The sequence below is a fragment of the Ailuropoda melanoleuca genome, chromosome 2, assembly GCF_002007445.2.
Source record: "Ailuropoda melanoleuca isolate Jingjing chromosome 2, ASM200744v2, whole genome shotgun sequence".
Lineage (NCBI taxonomy): Eukaryota > Metazoa > Chordata > Mammalia > Carnivora > Ursidae > Ailuropoda > Ailuropoda melanoleuca.
Window position 1 is genome coordinate 127,940,174 of NC_048219.1, and position 16,169 is coordinate 127,956,342.

At 40.8% G+C, this 16,169-nt stretch overlaps 1 protein-coding gene across 6 annotated transcripts in view; it reads right to left on the bottom strand.

Annotated features, from left to right (window-relative positions):
- ACVR1 (activin A receptor type 1) overlaps positions 1 to 16,169 on the bottom strand; it is an 83,326-nt gene that overhangs the window by 44,706 nt on the left and 22,451 nt on the right. For 2 of the 6 annotated variants that reach the window (XM_034654594.1, XM_034654593.1), the window contains one exon: positions 2,121 to 2,419. The exons of 2 other annotated variants lie outside the window; for them this stretch is intronic. The gene's annotated coding sequence lies outside the window, so the exon portion shown is untranslated. Of the gene's footprint in view, positions 1 to 2,120; positions 2,420 to 16,169 lie in introns of those variants that run through there. 2 more of the 6 variants (XM_034654598.1, XM_034654595.1) reach the window with 2 other exon arrangements.

The window sequence follows — 16,169 nt, forward strand, 5'->3', positions numbered from 1 at the left end:
AAGAATGCAGTATTGGGGCGCCTGGGTGGCACAGCGGTTAAGCGTCTGCCTTCGGCTCAGGGCGTGATCCCAGTGTTATGGGATCGAGCCCCCCATCAGGCTCCTGTGCCAGGAGCCTGCTTCTTCCTCTCCCACTCCCCCTGGTTGTGTTCCCTCTCTCGCTAGCTCTCTCTGTCGAATAAATAAATAAAATCTTAAAAAAAAAAAAAAGAATGCAGTATTAATATGGAAGATCTTCCAAGAAATATTATCTTAGTGGAAAAAGGTACAAAACAGTGCATATTGTTACCATCGGGGTTAAAACACACACACACACACACACACACACACACACACACACACACACACACACACACAGAGACACCTGGGTGGCTCAGTTGGTTAAGCATCTGCCTTCAGCTAAGGTCATGATCCCAGAGTCCTGGGATCAGCCCCTCATCAGGCTCCCTGCTGGGCAGGGAGTCTGCTTCATCCCCTCCCTCTATCCCTTCCCCTGCTTGTATTCTCTCGTGCTCTCTCTGTCAAATAAATAAATAAAATCTTTAAACACACACACACACACACACAAGAAACTGCAATAATCTATAGGTTATGTGCTGGTATACTATATATGCCCCAAAATCTCTGAAAGAATACACAAAAAATTGGTAACAATGGTTGTCTCTAGGAAGAACAACTGGGCACTTGGGAGATGGGGAGGAGTAAAGCTTATTTTTTCCCTTTTGTACCTTTTTAATCTTACAAACAGTGATTATATCACCTTCCTAAAAATAAAAAATATTTTATAAAAAAAAACAATACAAATATTCATCCCCAACCCCAGATATCTGAAAACTTCTCTGGCGATTCGCACTGTCAAACACACTAGGGAACTACTGAGCTGAATAATTTTAACCCTGTTTCATAATTAAGAATCACAGGGTTAGCAATTAACAAACACCATCATCTCTTCCTCCACCAAATAAATACATATGCGAAATAAAGTCCGTCTCTTAATTCCATCCCTGTTATTCATTACTTCCTCTTAAACTAATTCAACCTCATGCCACCTTAAATGGGCATGAAAAGCTCTCAAAATGCTCCAAGGATGGCAGCCAGAACCAACAACTATACTAATATATTAACACAGCCTAGTGCCAAAGAAGTTCCTTCCAGGCACCCAGAAGATGAAAATTTGACATAACTGACACCTCGGCAACAGCCCAAAGCTGTGCATCACCTGCCTTGGAAAATAGAAACATCATGAGACTAGAAGTCCAATGTCAACAGCCGTGGCTTTTGTTTTCTCCCTCATGTGAAAGGTCTCCCCCCCGCATCCCCCGTTAAATTATAGGCTAACCCCTCACTTGAGGACTGGTTATTATGTTACAGCCTTATAAGGAACACTAAGCAGTCATTATTTAGACTGAGATTCTGCTTAAAAGGGAAAATGCCCGCAACTCATCAAATGGAAGGAAAAAGCAAGTTGTAAAACAAAATGTGTAGTCATTTTTTAAACATAATTAATATGCAGATTTTATTTGTAATACGGTAAGATTTGTGAGTGGAAAACTATGTGTTCCAAATTATTAGCTATGGGTAAAAGAGGAAAGGCAGGGAGGAAATTTTACCTGTTTATATGTCTCTACTTTATATTGTTTTGTACTATTTGAAATTAAATAATCGAGGGGTGCCTGGGTGGTTCATTTGGTTAAGCAGCAGACTTTGCCTCGGGTCATGAACTTGGGGTCCTGGAACTGAGCCACATGGGGGTCCCTGCTAAGCAGGGAGTCTGCTTCTCCCTCTCCCTCTGCTCCTGCTCTCTCTCAAATGAATAAATAAAATCTTTGAAGAGAAAAAAAGAAAAGAAAAGAAAAGAAAAAAGAAAAAAGAAAAGAGGCCCTCTAAGGGGAAAAGAATGGCAGAAGTATTTCATATTTAGGGAAATATTGACAGTATTTGAATAAACTGGCCAATGGTAAAGAATAACTAAGCAGTTCCACGAGAGAGAGAGAGAGAGAGAGAGAGAAGCCCACCTTCAAGGCAATGCAAGAATTAAGAATGGTTATGCTAGAGTTCTATCCTTTTTTACACCAGATTCATATAAACCAACAAAATAATCACTGTGGCTAAGAATTTACCGTGTAGATTTGCTCTCTGCCAAAGAGCATTAACAGAGGTGATTTGTTGCAATGGCTCTAGGGCTGGCTCTGGCAAGGCTGCTCGGAGAGCTCCTGGGTAAGCTGACTCAGCTACCTTAGAGCCGGCGCCCCGTCATGTCTTCCCACAGTCCTCAGGCAGTGCGTGTGCTCTGCTTCAGAGCTCTGCTCGCTCGTTCACCGTTCACCGGAGACGAGGGGAGTGGGAGGCGCTCCTGGAGTCATGAGAAGTTCCCCAGTAGTTCTGCTTTGGCAACGCGAGGCTCGTAAGCGGCTCAGGGCTGCAGAGGGCAAGAAGGAAAACCAGCTAAGCAGAAGAAAATTCTGCAGTTGTGAATGTGCAGGCTAAAGGAAGTGCACACTTGACAAGCCTTTCCATGGGGACCACGAAACTTAAGGCCAATTCACAATCAAGGCAAATATGGAAGGGGTTGAAAAACAAGGACACACAGTATGTTGAGGTCACAGATTCATGCTGGTCTCTAAACAAGTTTTCTAAGTGACACAAAACTCAATGATATCTGCAGTTGGTAAATTTCAAAATCAAGTTCCTTTAAAGCCATATACCACGGACTCCAGCCAATTACAAAAACAAACCAAAAACAATGGCTTGCATATATTAATTATAGATACTTGGTTAAAAACAAAAAACATTCAACCAGTACACAAGTATAGACTGAAAGTCCCACTCCTTCTACTAGAGACACCCCAATGCACCAGAGGAACTTATGTATCCCACCCAGAAATGATCTGGTTTAGGTCCACTTTCAACCAGCATTCTCAGTTGCAGATGAACTAGTTCAAAGGCTCATAAAACAATGGTGGGGAAGGAGCACTAAGCGGAAGGGAAGGGGCTCTAGATAACTAACAAAAAACAAAAAGCCACCCAAGCTCCCCTTTCCTTTACGAAGACTAAAAACATCAACATCTGCCAAAGGAAGAGGAAATTTTTATTAGAATCAAACTTTTCCATTCAAATAAGTCACACAAAACACTGAAGAATTTACTCCTTTCAAAAAACAGCACCTTTTTTTTTTAACCTTGAGCAACATTTTGCCAAGAAAACGTTCATGTAAATAAACAGAAAACAAACCCAAAATACAACATTCCTAAATAATTATGAAACTCAAGGGACATGCTCTACGAATAGTATCAAACCTTTCCTTGCTTCAGTTTAAATTAAGGCTCATTATCAATTTGAAAAGACGGTCTAGACAGGTAAAAGGCACACGAAAAATAAGACAACAATAATATCCTCCCCCCCGTAGAAAGGTCAACCAGAAATTTCATATTTGCAGCAATCATTTAGTGAAGCTAGAGAGTAAAAATCCATTTCTAGAGTGGACATCCTTAAAAACAAACTCATTAACTAAGCAGCATCCACAGCCTTGAGTTTCAGAACAAACTGCTAAAATCCTGATATTTTCGGAGAGGCGGGGACCAGAGAAATTTGGCGGATTGACACTAAGGTTGCTTTCCCCTTTGCCAAATCTATGTTTTAGTGGGGGCCACTGCTAAACTGCCCTGCCCAGGACTTACCAAGTTATAGGTAGGTACTGTCTGGGAGGGAGCTCTAGAAAGCAAGAAAATAAGGAAACACTAGTGCATATTTCTATGATTCTTTCAAAAAAAGAATCATCAGAAAAACTGTCAGAGTTTGACTTTTTAATTACAAAGGTGCTTCTATTCCCTTTCCAACTTCCAGCCCTATTACCTTCACTGCATGGAATTCCTTCAAGACCATGCTCTCCTGCCTCTGTTCAGCCTTCTTTAATGATTCTTCTCTTTTCCAGATCTTTCCATCCTCACTCCTCTGGCATTTCGATTCTATATGACTCAACCTGGCACTTCATCCTCTGCCTTGAACTAGGTTTGTCTCAAAACCAATTTAAAACTAGGAAAGGATCACGTATTATCCTTGTACTGTATCATTTCTTCCCAGTACCTAACAGATAGCTGGTGCTCAAGAGTTAGTGGATGCAACTCAAGCCTTCAAATTCAACATAACTGATTATTGGGTTTAGAATTCATCAGGTTCTCAAAGAACCCATGGACTGAAGTCAAAACTGTGGTGTACTACAAGGAAGAACAGGTTGGTGAAAAGGGAGCCACGGTATCTGGAGCAAATTCCAGACACTCAACTCTTCAAACGTTCTACACAGGACCCATCTCCACACAAACACACTTCATGCCAATAAGCAAGCTTGGCAGGTCCCGAAACGTAGTGGAAAGCAGTTATGTTCAAACCCCAAGAACGGTGAAAAAAATTAAAACAAACCAAAAGAGCCGTGCACTGACTAAACTCAGTGTTGTAAAATAACTATCGATGTAGCAAACTCCAGCAACTGGTCCCAAAACTTTCAAAGAGCTGAGTTTTTTCTCAAACCTAGCCAACTCCTTTGTTTGGCTTACTGGGGTTTAATTATTGGCAGCTAACAATGCTGTATGAAAACCTGACCCTTTATAAAGGTTAGAGGCACATTCCTCTCAAGTGGTGGAGAGTAAGGGTAAGGAAGGGGGAAAAAGAGAAAACAAGAAAAGTTCTTACTCCAAGTGGGGGTTTAACAGTGCAGTGTATTCTTCTTTCATCCAATTGAAAAAAGCATGCAAACGTTTCTTAAAAGTTACTGTAATATGATGGGACCTGAGTACCAGGCAAGCATAAAAGGTACTTAAAATCAAACAAGTTCTTGGCAGTCAACAATGCAGCTAAGCAACAGAAAGAAAAAAAAATTCAGGGCAGGTTTTCTCAACTATTTAATTATTACTGTACCCTTGGCCTCTAGAAATTGTAGTTTCCAAATACTGCAAATTTCAAGACAGCACCCTTTGTACACAGATGGATGTTAATGACACTTATTGTAAGGATCATTTTACAATATACACAAATATCGAATCATTGTGTTGTATACCTGAACCTAAGATATTGTTATATGCCAATTATACTTCAATTAAAAAAAAAAAAGACATCATCCCATACTGTCCCTGTTTATCCACCCAGCCGCGTAACCCAAATAAACCGTGGCGGATCTTGCTGTCAAATTACTCTGAACTGCAATTACTTTAAGAAGCAGCATATGGTTGCAAGAACATGGACTTAGCAAAGAGCCAAACCCAGTTTTCCAACCTACTTAATGTGATCTTCCCCAAATCACTGAGCCTCTGTGAGTTTGTTTCCTTTCCCATGAAACAGGGTAAATGCCTTCCACCTTTGACAGTTACTAATAATGCCAGCTATCATTTAGTGAGCCCTTAGTTCCAGAACTGTGCTAACCACACGCTTGCATCATCTGATTTAATCCTAACAGCAGAAAAATTGAAACGAAGGTATTATTACCATTTGAAAGATAAGAAAACAATGATAGAGAGGTTAAGTAAACCCGTCCAAGATCACACCTTTTTTTTTTTAAGATTGTATTTATTTATGAAAGAGAGAGAGAGAGGACCCAAGAAGAGGGAGGGACGAAGGAGAGGGAGAAGCAGACACCCTGCTGAGCAGGAAGCCCAACGTGATGCTGGGGGTCAATCCCAGGACCCTGGGATCATGACCTGAGCTGAAGGCAGACACGTAACCGACTGAGCCACCCAGGTGCCCCATCACATTTTTTTAATAAATGGACAACCCAAGAATCAATTCAAGTTTTGCTGACTCCAAAATCTATGTTAATTGCCAATAAGTAAAACTGCATCTTGACGGTTTGTAAGAACTGCACTCAAGGCTCATAGTAAATACTTTTAGTCCCCTCTCCTGTTTTCTACTCCTTAGAATAATAGAAGTGTGAAATCACTGTGGTAGGAAAAACATAAAGCACACCAATCCCAAACAATAATACTAATAATCATCTACAAATCACACTACAAATGTCTTCTTGTTCTGGCTCTAAAGTAATATCGCCACGACCAATCATATAAATGTCGAGTATCCTTGAAGAATAACCTATTCCAGACGCTTGAATACGTGAGGAAGACAGGTATGATCACTTACTAAACCTGAAGAAAGGCAATGGGGATATTAGCCGGTTCCCAAGATCCCCAATCTCCCAGTGGAACAAAACTAGGCCACACGGCCTAGACAACTGATAAACTCGGGGGACACTGTGGAGCAGAAAGAACAGGGAAAGCCATACAAAGCTGAGAAAAAGATCAAAGGTGACCGAATCAGGGAGTAGGGAGGAGCGTGGAGACATAGCAGATCCCCTCCTCTGGGGGTTTCCAAATTCTCAATAGATATTCATCTTTGGGATTTAGGGGTGAGAAATGTGAATTTCCAGGAATTCCTCCAGAATTATTCTCCCAATTGCAGTTCTTCTTAAAATACTTCCAAATATTCTTTAGTCATGATTACGGGTATCTTTTTAAAAATGTCACCTAAGTAAGAAATAATGGTATTTACAAAGAATTGTAGCCTATAACAAATACTCAGATGCTAGAAAACGCCAGTGAACATTATTGGGTAGTATTCCAAGAGCTGGCCAAATCCAGCCCGCAGTCTGTTTTGGTAAATAAATGTTTTATTGGAACACAGCCCCACTTGTTCATTTGACGTATAGTCCACGGCTGCTTTCACGCTAAAACAGCAGAGCTGATAGTTCTGACAGAGTCCATATGCCTTGCAAAGCCTAAAATATTTACTATCTGGCCCTTTAGAGAGAAAGTTGGTTGACCCCTGCAATAACCCGTAATTTGAATCCATGAGGAAGGTTTACAGAACTGCACAGAATCACATGTTGAAATTGCCATTTTAAAAACGTTCTCTGCTTCAGAAAAGTATTTCTTGGAATACCACGCACAGGATTTGTATACAATATGCTATGTATATAAACTTATTTTATTTGCAAGGATGACTCACCAGTAGCAGCAGACATGGCCACAAACACATATTTATAACATAGCAACAGCTACACGCAATCACGACCGATTCTTTCCTCTGTGCTCCTACCCCGTCCTGGCTCTGGGAAACGTCAGTCTTATCCTTCGTTCCACAGCCTAGCGTTCAACTTGACATCAGCGGATTCCTTCGATCTATCACCATCTCTATGTTGTTTCATTCTCACAGGAGAATTGCAACACTGTCTCCCATTTACCTGATTTCTTAACTGATTGCTTTGGGGATCTGGAAAGACATAAATTTCCCAAAAAATCCTGGGAAGGAACTCTGCCATGGAAATAACTATTCTCTTCAGGTGTATCGAGACTGAGTAGAGATCAAAACCCCCAGACTTGTAAGAGATAGAAGAAACAGAGTTGAGTACAGGAGGCAGAAAGAGGAAAAACAAAGTCTTCAGGATGTTTTCAGGAAAAGACTAAGGTCTGTCTCAAAGCACTCAAAGCCAGGAGAGAAGAGCTACCTAAGTGGAGATCTGATGAACCTGAAATTTCCTAGTGCTATGGCCCCAGTGACAGATTTAAGGCCCAAATTCAGAGCACCTTTCTCCTTCCAGAATTTAAGTTATAATTTGGCTTAATTATATGAGAGATATTCACTGTGAATTATGACAGGAGTGAGTGTCATTAAGCACCAAACTATTCCTGAAGATAACCTGCTTATAATCTCAAACATGCTCATCTGAAGTGGCGGAGTGGCCCCCCAAAATCCCATTTATCCATCCAGCCAGCCAAAGAGTCATTTATTTGTGTCAGAAATACAAAGCATAAGGACCAAGGGGGACACTCAAGGGAACAAAGGCATTGGGATATAGTAGCACCAAAAGGGTTCCAGGCTTGAATCATAGAGTCCCGGGTTGAATCCCAGCCCTGCCAATCATGTAATCTTGAGCCAACTATCTGAGCCTCAGTCTCTCACAGGCAAAATGGGCATCATGACTTCCCTGCAGAGCTGCCACATGTGAAGCCCACAGCATACAGAGGGTGCTAATAAATGGTAGCTATTATTATAAATACAATATTTACGGAGCAGGTGTAAGAAGAGGAGAGAGTGATGAAGACAGAGAATCACAAGGGTTGACATTACGTTGAATCATTCGAAAATGCTGTAATTTGACCATTTTGACGTATAAAAATGGCAATTTTTAAATAAATATTATAAAGGGCTCTGTAGGGAAGCCTGAAAGGAGACAGCATGAAAGACTAATACCCCATCCTCATTCCCCAACTGGTGGCAGCTTAGAAGAAATCCAGACACCAGATGGGAAGGCTGCAGACTAAAATAGAATACCCCTTAGTCAACTCCTCACTAGAGAGGAGGTGTGACTTCAGGGAAGAGAAGACTCAACAAAAGACAGACAAACACACACACCTCACTCCTAGGTAGCCCACGTAACTCGCTCCTTCTCTCTTCCCTTTTCCCATTCCTGCGCTGTCCTTTCCTTTTGTTATTTCTGTCCCTAGGCGAAACCCAATGTGTCTTGTAACCAGCTTGGGAAGGAAATAGCATTTCTGCTCAGCTGATGTTACCAACTGCACAGCAAGCCTTTAGTAGGCCTTGTAGCACAGCTGGTAGCTCGATAAAGAAATGCAATGGATCTGGGGTTGCCTGGCTGGCTCAGTCTGTTAAATGTCCAACTCTTGATCTTGGCTCAGGTCTTGATCTCAGTCGCAAGATCAAGCCCCGTGCTGGGCATGGAGCCTACTAAACGAAAAGAAAAAAGAAACGAAACGAAACGAAACGAAAAGAAAGAAAAGAAGGGAAGGGAGGGGAGGGGAGGGGAGGAGAGGAGAGGAGAGGAAGACATTGACCTACCCCAGTNGAGAAAAGAAAGAAAAGAAAAGAAAAGGAAAAGAAAAGAAAAGAAAAGAAAAGAAAAGAGAAAAGAAATTCAATGGATCCATTGCATTTTCCCTGTTACCTTTCTATTTTCCTTTCCTACCGTAGGTGTTAATTTTTTCAAATCCTATTAGCCCTCACCCAGCTAATGGGTCTGTGGTTGATCCATGGCATCATGTCAGTTCTAGATGAGATCTGAGTTTCTAGACAGCCCACCAGCCCAAAGCCCAACTAGCTCTATTCCTGCTATCTCTAAATCTCAAAAAGGTTCTAAGTGAGAAATCAGAACACCTTGTGTACAGAGGGATGAATAACAGGTAGAGGTAACAATGGAGGAACCTGTCATTTCTTCCATCCTCCCAACCCATACTCTCGAAACAGAATTAGACTTTCCCAGTCATTAGATTGCCTTCCTCAGTCTGTTGGGTCAGCTTTCACGAACGTAAATCCAATTCCTGCAGCAATGCAGCAATCCCCATTACCGTGTTTCGTCTGCTGTCTCTAAGAAATGTGGCAATCCTTGATGATTACCCTCACACATAAAACTATGGAGGCTTTCATCAGCTGATGATCTCAAAGCACTTTTACGAGAGTTTGCAGGGATGCCTCCCACGTGAGCCAGAACCAGACTTTCTGGTTTTCTAATGGGGTGTCTGGCATTTTGTTTCTCCTAAGCTTTACTCCGGAGTTCCTGTGTTTATATATCCTCACTAAATAGACATTAGCAAAGCTTCAACAGGGAAGCTTCTTGGAAGTAGGGACTCTGTGTATCCAATATCCCACTGTACCCTCCATGACCTGGTCTAGCATCACACCAGACCTATTTAAATATTTGTGGAATGAATGGAGCTTAAAATTATAGAAACATCCCAACCATTAACAATTTCAACCTCATAAACTTGGTAACCTAAAACTTCTCTATCATTAAATGGCTAAGCTTATACCCTAGACTTTAAATTAAATTTAAATTAAATTTAAAACAGTGCAAAATGTACTAATAACTCTTATTTGAGTGGAACATGCTAACACAAAAAAACATAAAGAAACATACAAAAAATTGTAGAAAAAATACTATTTCATAAAATCAGTCCTCACTTTAGAATGGTAGTAAGTTTTCCTAATACATTTATTAACTAAACATCTCCAAAATAAGGTTAAGTTTTTCAAAATTGTATCTACAAAAATTTCCAGAAACACTGATAGGGCTACTGCAAAACAGGAGTACCAAAATAAATGAAGAGAGAACTAAAGCTTTTAAAAAGCATTCTTCCGATGCCCTCTTGAAAATATTTATGTCAACTACCAACCTAAATAAAATCTTTACCAGATCCCTCTCCCTAATTAAGGTTCACTGAGAATAAACTGAATAAAAGGCAATCAACATTCTTTTTCTAATTGTTTGGTTTAATATATTATTTGCCCACAGGCACATAGGCATTTCCAAGGCTAGGCGAGGCAACTGCTTGACCCCCCCATCCTGTGCGGAGAGAACAAGATAACAAACCAAAAAAGACCCAGTAACGTTAAAAAAAAATTAAAAGTGAACAATATTTTTATGGCTTTCTTTTCTCGTTGTTACTGTTTGTGTGCCTATGTGTATACTGCATATCCATAATTATGTCAGACAAGCTAGGCATTTTATAAGTAGTTGCCAGTCCTGTAATGAGTTATCTGAAAAACTAACCTGCAACTTCTTAAAGAGAAAAATAGCCTTTTATTTATCTTTTAGTTTTATAATAATTGGGGGAGCATCCCTTCCAAACTAGTCAACAAATACTTGCTGAATGATGAACAGTGGGATTAATTTAAGATTAAAGTCAAGAAGCCAGGTGACTCTGGGTCTGCCAGAGATTGAGATTGAGCAGCCTTGAACATTACAGTTCTTCCAACTCTGCTCCATGTTGATGGGATGACTGCACAGAGTCATCAAGGTATGGTGGAGAAAACACTGAACTGAGGAGCTAGACGTGTCCCTGCGCCAGTCGTGTGACACTGGGAAGTCACTTATCCTCTCTGGCATCCATTTTCCCTAATTATAAATTGAGAGTGGTGGCCCAAGTTGCTAAGTTTCCCTCCAGCTCAAAAATTCTGTTTAGATATTTCTTTTACAATCGCTAGCAGGATTCCTCAAGAATTATGCCAACAAGAAAGGCTACGTCTTTAATTAAAAATGGTGTTCCAATCTACTCCTGTATTGAGATGGCATACAACCCACTCATTAAAAAAATAATAATAATAAAAATAACACTTTTCATTTAATTTAGCCACTGGGTTCTTAACTTATACAGGTTTGCTTTTAATTTAATTTGCTTACCAATAATTTATTTGCCAACTGAAGAATAATTGAGTAAGAAAATGCACAAAAAGTAGAAGAGTGTTGGGGGGGAGGGGTTATTCAAGAATAGTCTCTCAAGGGGCATGAGAATATGCACAGTTCCCAAGACAAGGAATCTAGATTAACAAAACTAAAGTCAGCATGTCCACCTCACCCACGACCCCGAATCTGCTAGTCTTCCTTTATGTCCTATCTCATGCAATGGAACCACCAAAGAACCTTGATGACAAAGTTGGAAACAAGGGGTTCACCTTACAAACCCCACCACTGCCTTTGTCCCAGCTCTTATGGTCTCCCACCAGCAACATTTCCAACTGCCTCTTTGGTGATCTCCTCTGGATACCCCTGCCACCAAGGCGGTCAATACCCATTGAGCTGCCTCTCCTCTACTGAACCATCAATGGCTCTCCTCAGCGTGGGCAGATTTCTGATTTCCATGACCTGGCCTGAGACCTCACCCAGTCATCACTCTACAGGTACTCTGACCCTAATTGCACCATACAGCACCCTGAAGACACCACAATCTTATTCACCTCCTGCCTTTACCCTTGTCCCCCAAAGGGTCTTTTTCCATCTGTCAAATCCCTATGCCTCAGGATCAGCTCACAAATCACCTCCTGATGGAAGCCTTCCCTGCCCCCATGCCTACACTCTGTCTGAGGTATGTGCACTCACATTGGTTGCTCCCAAACTTAATTATCATGGCACCTAAAAAGTACTTTTTAAAAAAATTTCACTGCCTAGTGAGTCTGTGATTCCTTGAAGATAAGGAGTATTTTTTCATTTCTGAAACATCAGGGACAACTCTTATAAATAATAGGTCCTTAATAAATGTTGATGGATGAATGGGTGAACCCCGATAATGGATTCAAAGCATAAGAGGGATTCTCCAAAGAACATATGAACAATAAAAATTGAGAAATAATTATACTAATGGAAAAAAAAAAGGTAGGCCTACCAGGTTCCACTTTTAGTGTTGTCATGGTTTTTAATTCAAGGAAAAAAAAATCCCCAAATTCTAAATTATAGAAACTAAGAGAGAACTAAAGTGTTTATTTCATACAAAAAGACAATGTGTAAACTAAATGTATACACTAAACCAGTTTCCTACTGCCTTTTACATACATATAAATATATATACAGGGAAGTATTCCCTATTCTAATACTTTAGAACATAATCTTCTTCTAAATTATATATACAGAAAAGTAACTTGAGAACCGCAGTTGAACACCATGCTAACACTGTATTACTGGAAACTAAGATGCTGTCAGTAAAATGTAAGAAGGAAGACGCTTCATCTTTAAAGAAAAATATTTTTTTCCCCCAGAAATGTATTCCCAAGGTGGTCCCTTAGAGCCAGGCCTCTGTATAGTTTTCAAGGCTAGGCTCTCACTCCCTGGCCTCCTTCCAGATGTCTTCAGTCAAGGTGCTGGGGCCAGAGTGGCCAAAAGATGAGTTCTTCTTCTTACCACAACAGTGCTACCTTCTTAATGGTTATTCCCCACCCCACCACCCATTTTCCCAGCACCACCCTTTTTATACCACACAGCAGGGAAGAAAAGAACACATACATAAATTGCTATATAATGTAACTGAGCTTAATTTCATAAGCGTAAAGAAGGTAACAGAAAGGAGAAAATGGCCCAAGTTGAATATTCAGGAAAAGAGAAGGAAGATCCAAGGAATAAATGTGCCTGTTGGTAGTACTCACTGGCTGGGATCACTTTAAGTTTACACATGAAATTGCTTAATGCATGAGTCATTTTAAATCATGACTGTATTGATTCATTGAATATGTTCAAGCAAACCGGCAATGAGGATGACCTAGAAGTCTGGAGATGCAGATGATTCTCCAATCAAAAGAATGGGGGTGGCAGATATATTTTTTAGAAAAAAATCAAAGACATAAATAAGTATGTGTTTGGAAAAAAAAATTTTTTTAAGATCTTTTTTTTTCATTTGAGAGAGAGGGACAGCCCACAATCCAGCGAAAGGAGGAGCATGGGGGAGGGTCAGAGGCAGGCAGAGAAGCAAACTCCCCACTGGGCAGGGAGCCCTGGGGTCATGACCCAACACAAAGGCCACCGCTTCACCCACTGAGCCACCCAGGCACCCTTGGAAAAAAATTTAAATCCTGTCATTTTCTTATTACAAATGGGCAGAGAATGTGAGATAATTTATCAAAATTGGACATGGGTTGAAAAAAAACCAAACATTTAGAATTTGCTGTTCTGAAGGGTTCCGTGACACAGTCAATGAACACCAGTCCCCACTGGGGGTACTGGACTGGGAGCTGGGCTTCTACCCTCACCCCGTGCACCGGATGGGTGGGAGCCCAACCTTCAGCTTCTCCTCCGATGCTCTTAGCGCTAAACTCAGTCTTACACGCTGATGGTTTCTTTTGAGGGTGATGAAATGGCCTGACATCGGACAGGTGACAGTTGCACAACGCTGTGGATTTACTCGAAGCCACTGAATTGCACACCATGAGAGGGGGCACGTTACCGAGTACGAACTAACTCAATAAAACAGTTTCGAAAAAAATCACTCTGCGGCCTCTTTCTGTACAGCTTCAGACCCCAAGGGTATGCTGCGCTGGTAACTACACAGGCATACTGTGTCTCCCGGTTCATGTTTACAGAGAGAGCTGAAGCTTTGCCATCACACCGTTCAGTGTGGGAACTGAACCGAGGCCTGTCATTTCCTAGGCTCTGGAATCTTGAGCATGCTACTCTCTGAGCCCCAGTCCCCACCTACCTATCAGATGGGCAGAATGAGTCTGCTCAGACTGACGGGAAATGGCAAAAAATTAAAACGGAAGGGGCTCTCAGAAAGGACATGCCAGCTGGTGGGAGAAAACTAAAGGGAAGACGCAGAAGCAGGAAAGATGGGGCAAGTGAAGAGTGGAGACCGAGGCCAGCCTACCTAGAATCCGGGCCAACCTCTCTGAACCTCTTCTGGGTTCCAGTGATGCTTTGAGGTCAGAGTGATGTGAGGTGGGAGGGCAGGGTAGGCCTGCGCCCAGCAGCATGTGCTATTATTACCAGACTACGCGATCTACGACGCCTAAATTTCTGGATTCCTTACCCAAGTAATTTTATATGAGTACCCACAAAACAGAGACATTTTCTATACTTTTAATCACCTCAAGAGTCATTAAGCATTCAGTCCACTCACGGAATTATACAGCCTCCTGGTCTGGACTGCTATTAATTAGAACACATAGCTTCGCACCAGGATTCATTTTTTATAGATTAATTTTATATAATAAAACATGCCTGAAGTTGATTGTGTTAGCGGACTTCTCATTGCAAGCCTCAAGATTCCAAATCTGTGATTTAATTTATATCGGCACAAGTTGAAACATCAACTTTTCAATCCCTTGTGATATTGCAACTCTTAAGAAACAACCTACCTGACAAATCCAAACAATCTACATTTACCATGAATAACCCAAATTCCCAATGGGGCCAGAATTCCTCATGTGAAATTAATTCTTTATAGTGGTTTTAATAACACCATTCTCACTTAAAATGTGTTCTATTTGATCAAGTAACTGACCCCTTCAATATATATAGTGTATATGTGTGTGTTTATGTATGTGTGTATCTGTACACACACACACACACACACACACACACACACACAAAATACATATTTAAAAACTTATCAACCTTACACCACACAGGTTTCTACCCTGGAAAAAACAATTCAAGAAGAGCTAAAAAGACTAGCGAGTTGCCAGCTCTCCCCTCCTCCAGGTAGAAGCTACCAGGGAGCCAACTAAATCCTCACACTCAAGAGATCCTTGAGAGACCAAGGGGTTAACAAAGTAGTCGTCTTCCACTGCACTTTAAGCGCCTGAGGATTGCTCTCTGGTGGAACTGGAGAGTGAGCTGAATATCACTGAGCTGGGATTCTTTCAATAAGACGACAGGACCACGAAAGCACAACACGGGATGAAAAGGAAATAAAACATGAGCAACTGCCTCTGTTGACCATTCACCCTGTCAACAATTCTGAGAAAAATTCTGCTGAGTTTCAGGTCACTAAACCCTTGTCCATTTTATAAATATTTGTCTCCCTGATTTTGCTTTTTTACTTTTTTAGATCCCAAAGGGAAATGATAATGTTCTCTAAGTTTTAGGATAGCTTATTTTCTAAAATTGGCAGGAAGGAAAAGGCTAGCTTCTGCTAGCTTTAATTTTGAAAGCATTAAGTATTGAGGGAGGGAACGCTTAGGTAATAATTTTTTTTAATAAAATGTTGTTTCATGAGCAGCATTTTTGTTGTTTCTACCAGCACTGCGGTGCAGTCAGGTTTATTTTAAGACAGCACACTCTAGCATAAATTCAACTGAGTCTCCCAGAACTTACAACCAAATGCAGACTGAACACACCCATGAGGTGTCCTCCTATCATTTTTCACTTTGGACATATGAAGAATAGGTCAAATACATGTTTAGAAGTTATTTTAAATATAATTTTGTATGAACTTTCCTAGCAAGCACACACGTGCGCGCGCACACACACACACACACACACACAAAAGGCTTTCACTTCAGAGTTATACTCAACTCCTAATGCCTTTGGCAAAGACAAGATCCAATATGTAAGGTAATTAAGGGGAAGAAAAGGCAAATAAATATGAATATTCCATGGAAGGAGTATGCCAGGGTTGGGAAAAGCTTCCAAAACTTCTGTATATTAATATGCTCTCTCTCAAGGGAGAGAGTGGTTCCCAACTATAGGGTTTTTTTGTTCGTCAAACATCAAGAATGGTAAGGAAACTAAGTATCTCACACCCACATCTGTCATTTCTCAAATACAGTATGATTTATGGATACATATTATATGAATATACATTTAATCCATGTATATTAAAAATGCAACTACAACCTTTACTGTAGGCCTTAATTATGTTGTCTAGGAAATGAACAGCCGTCTACACCCTACCATACCCCTCCCCCCT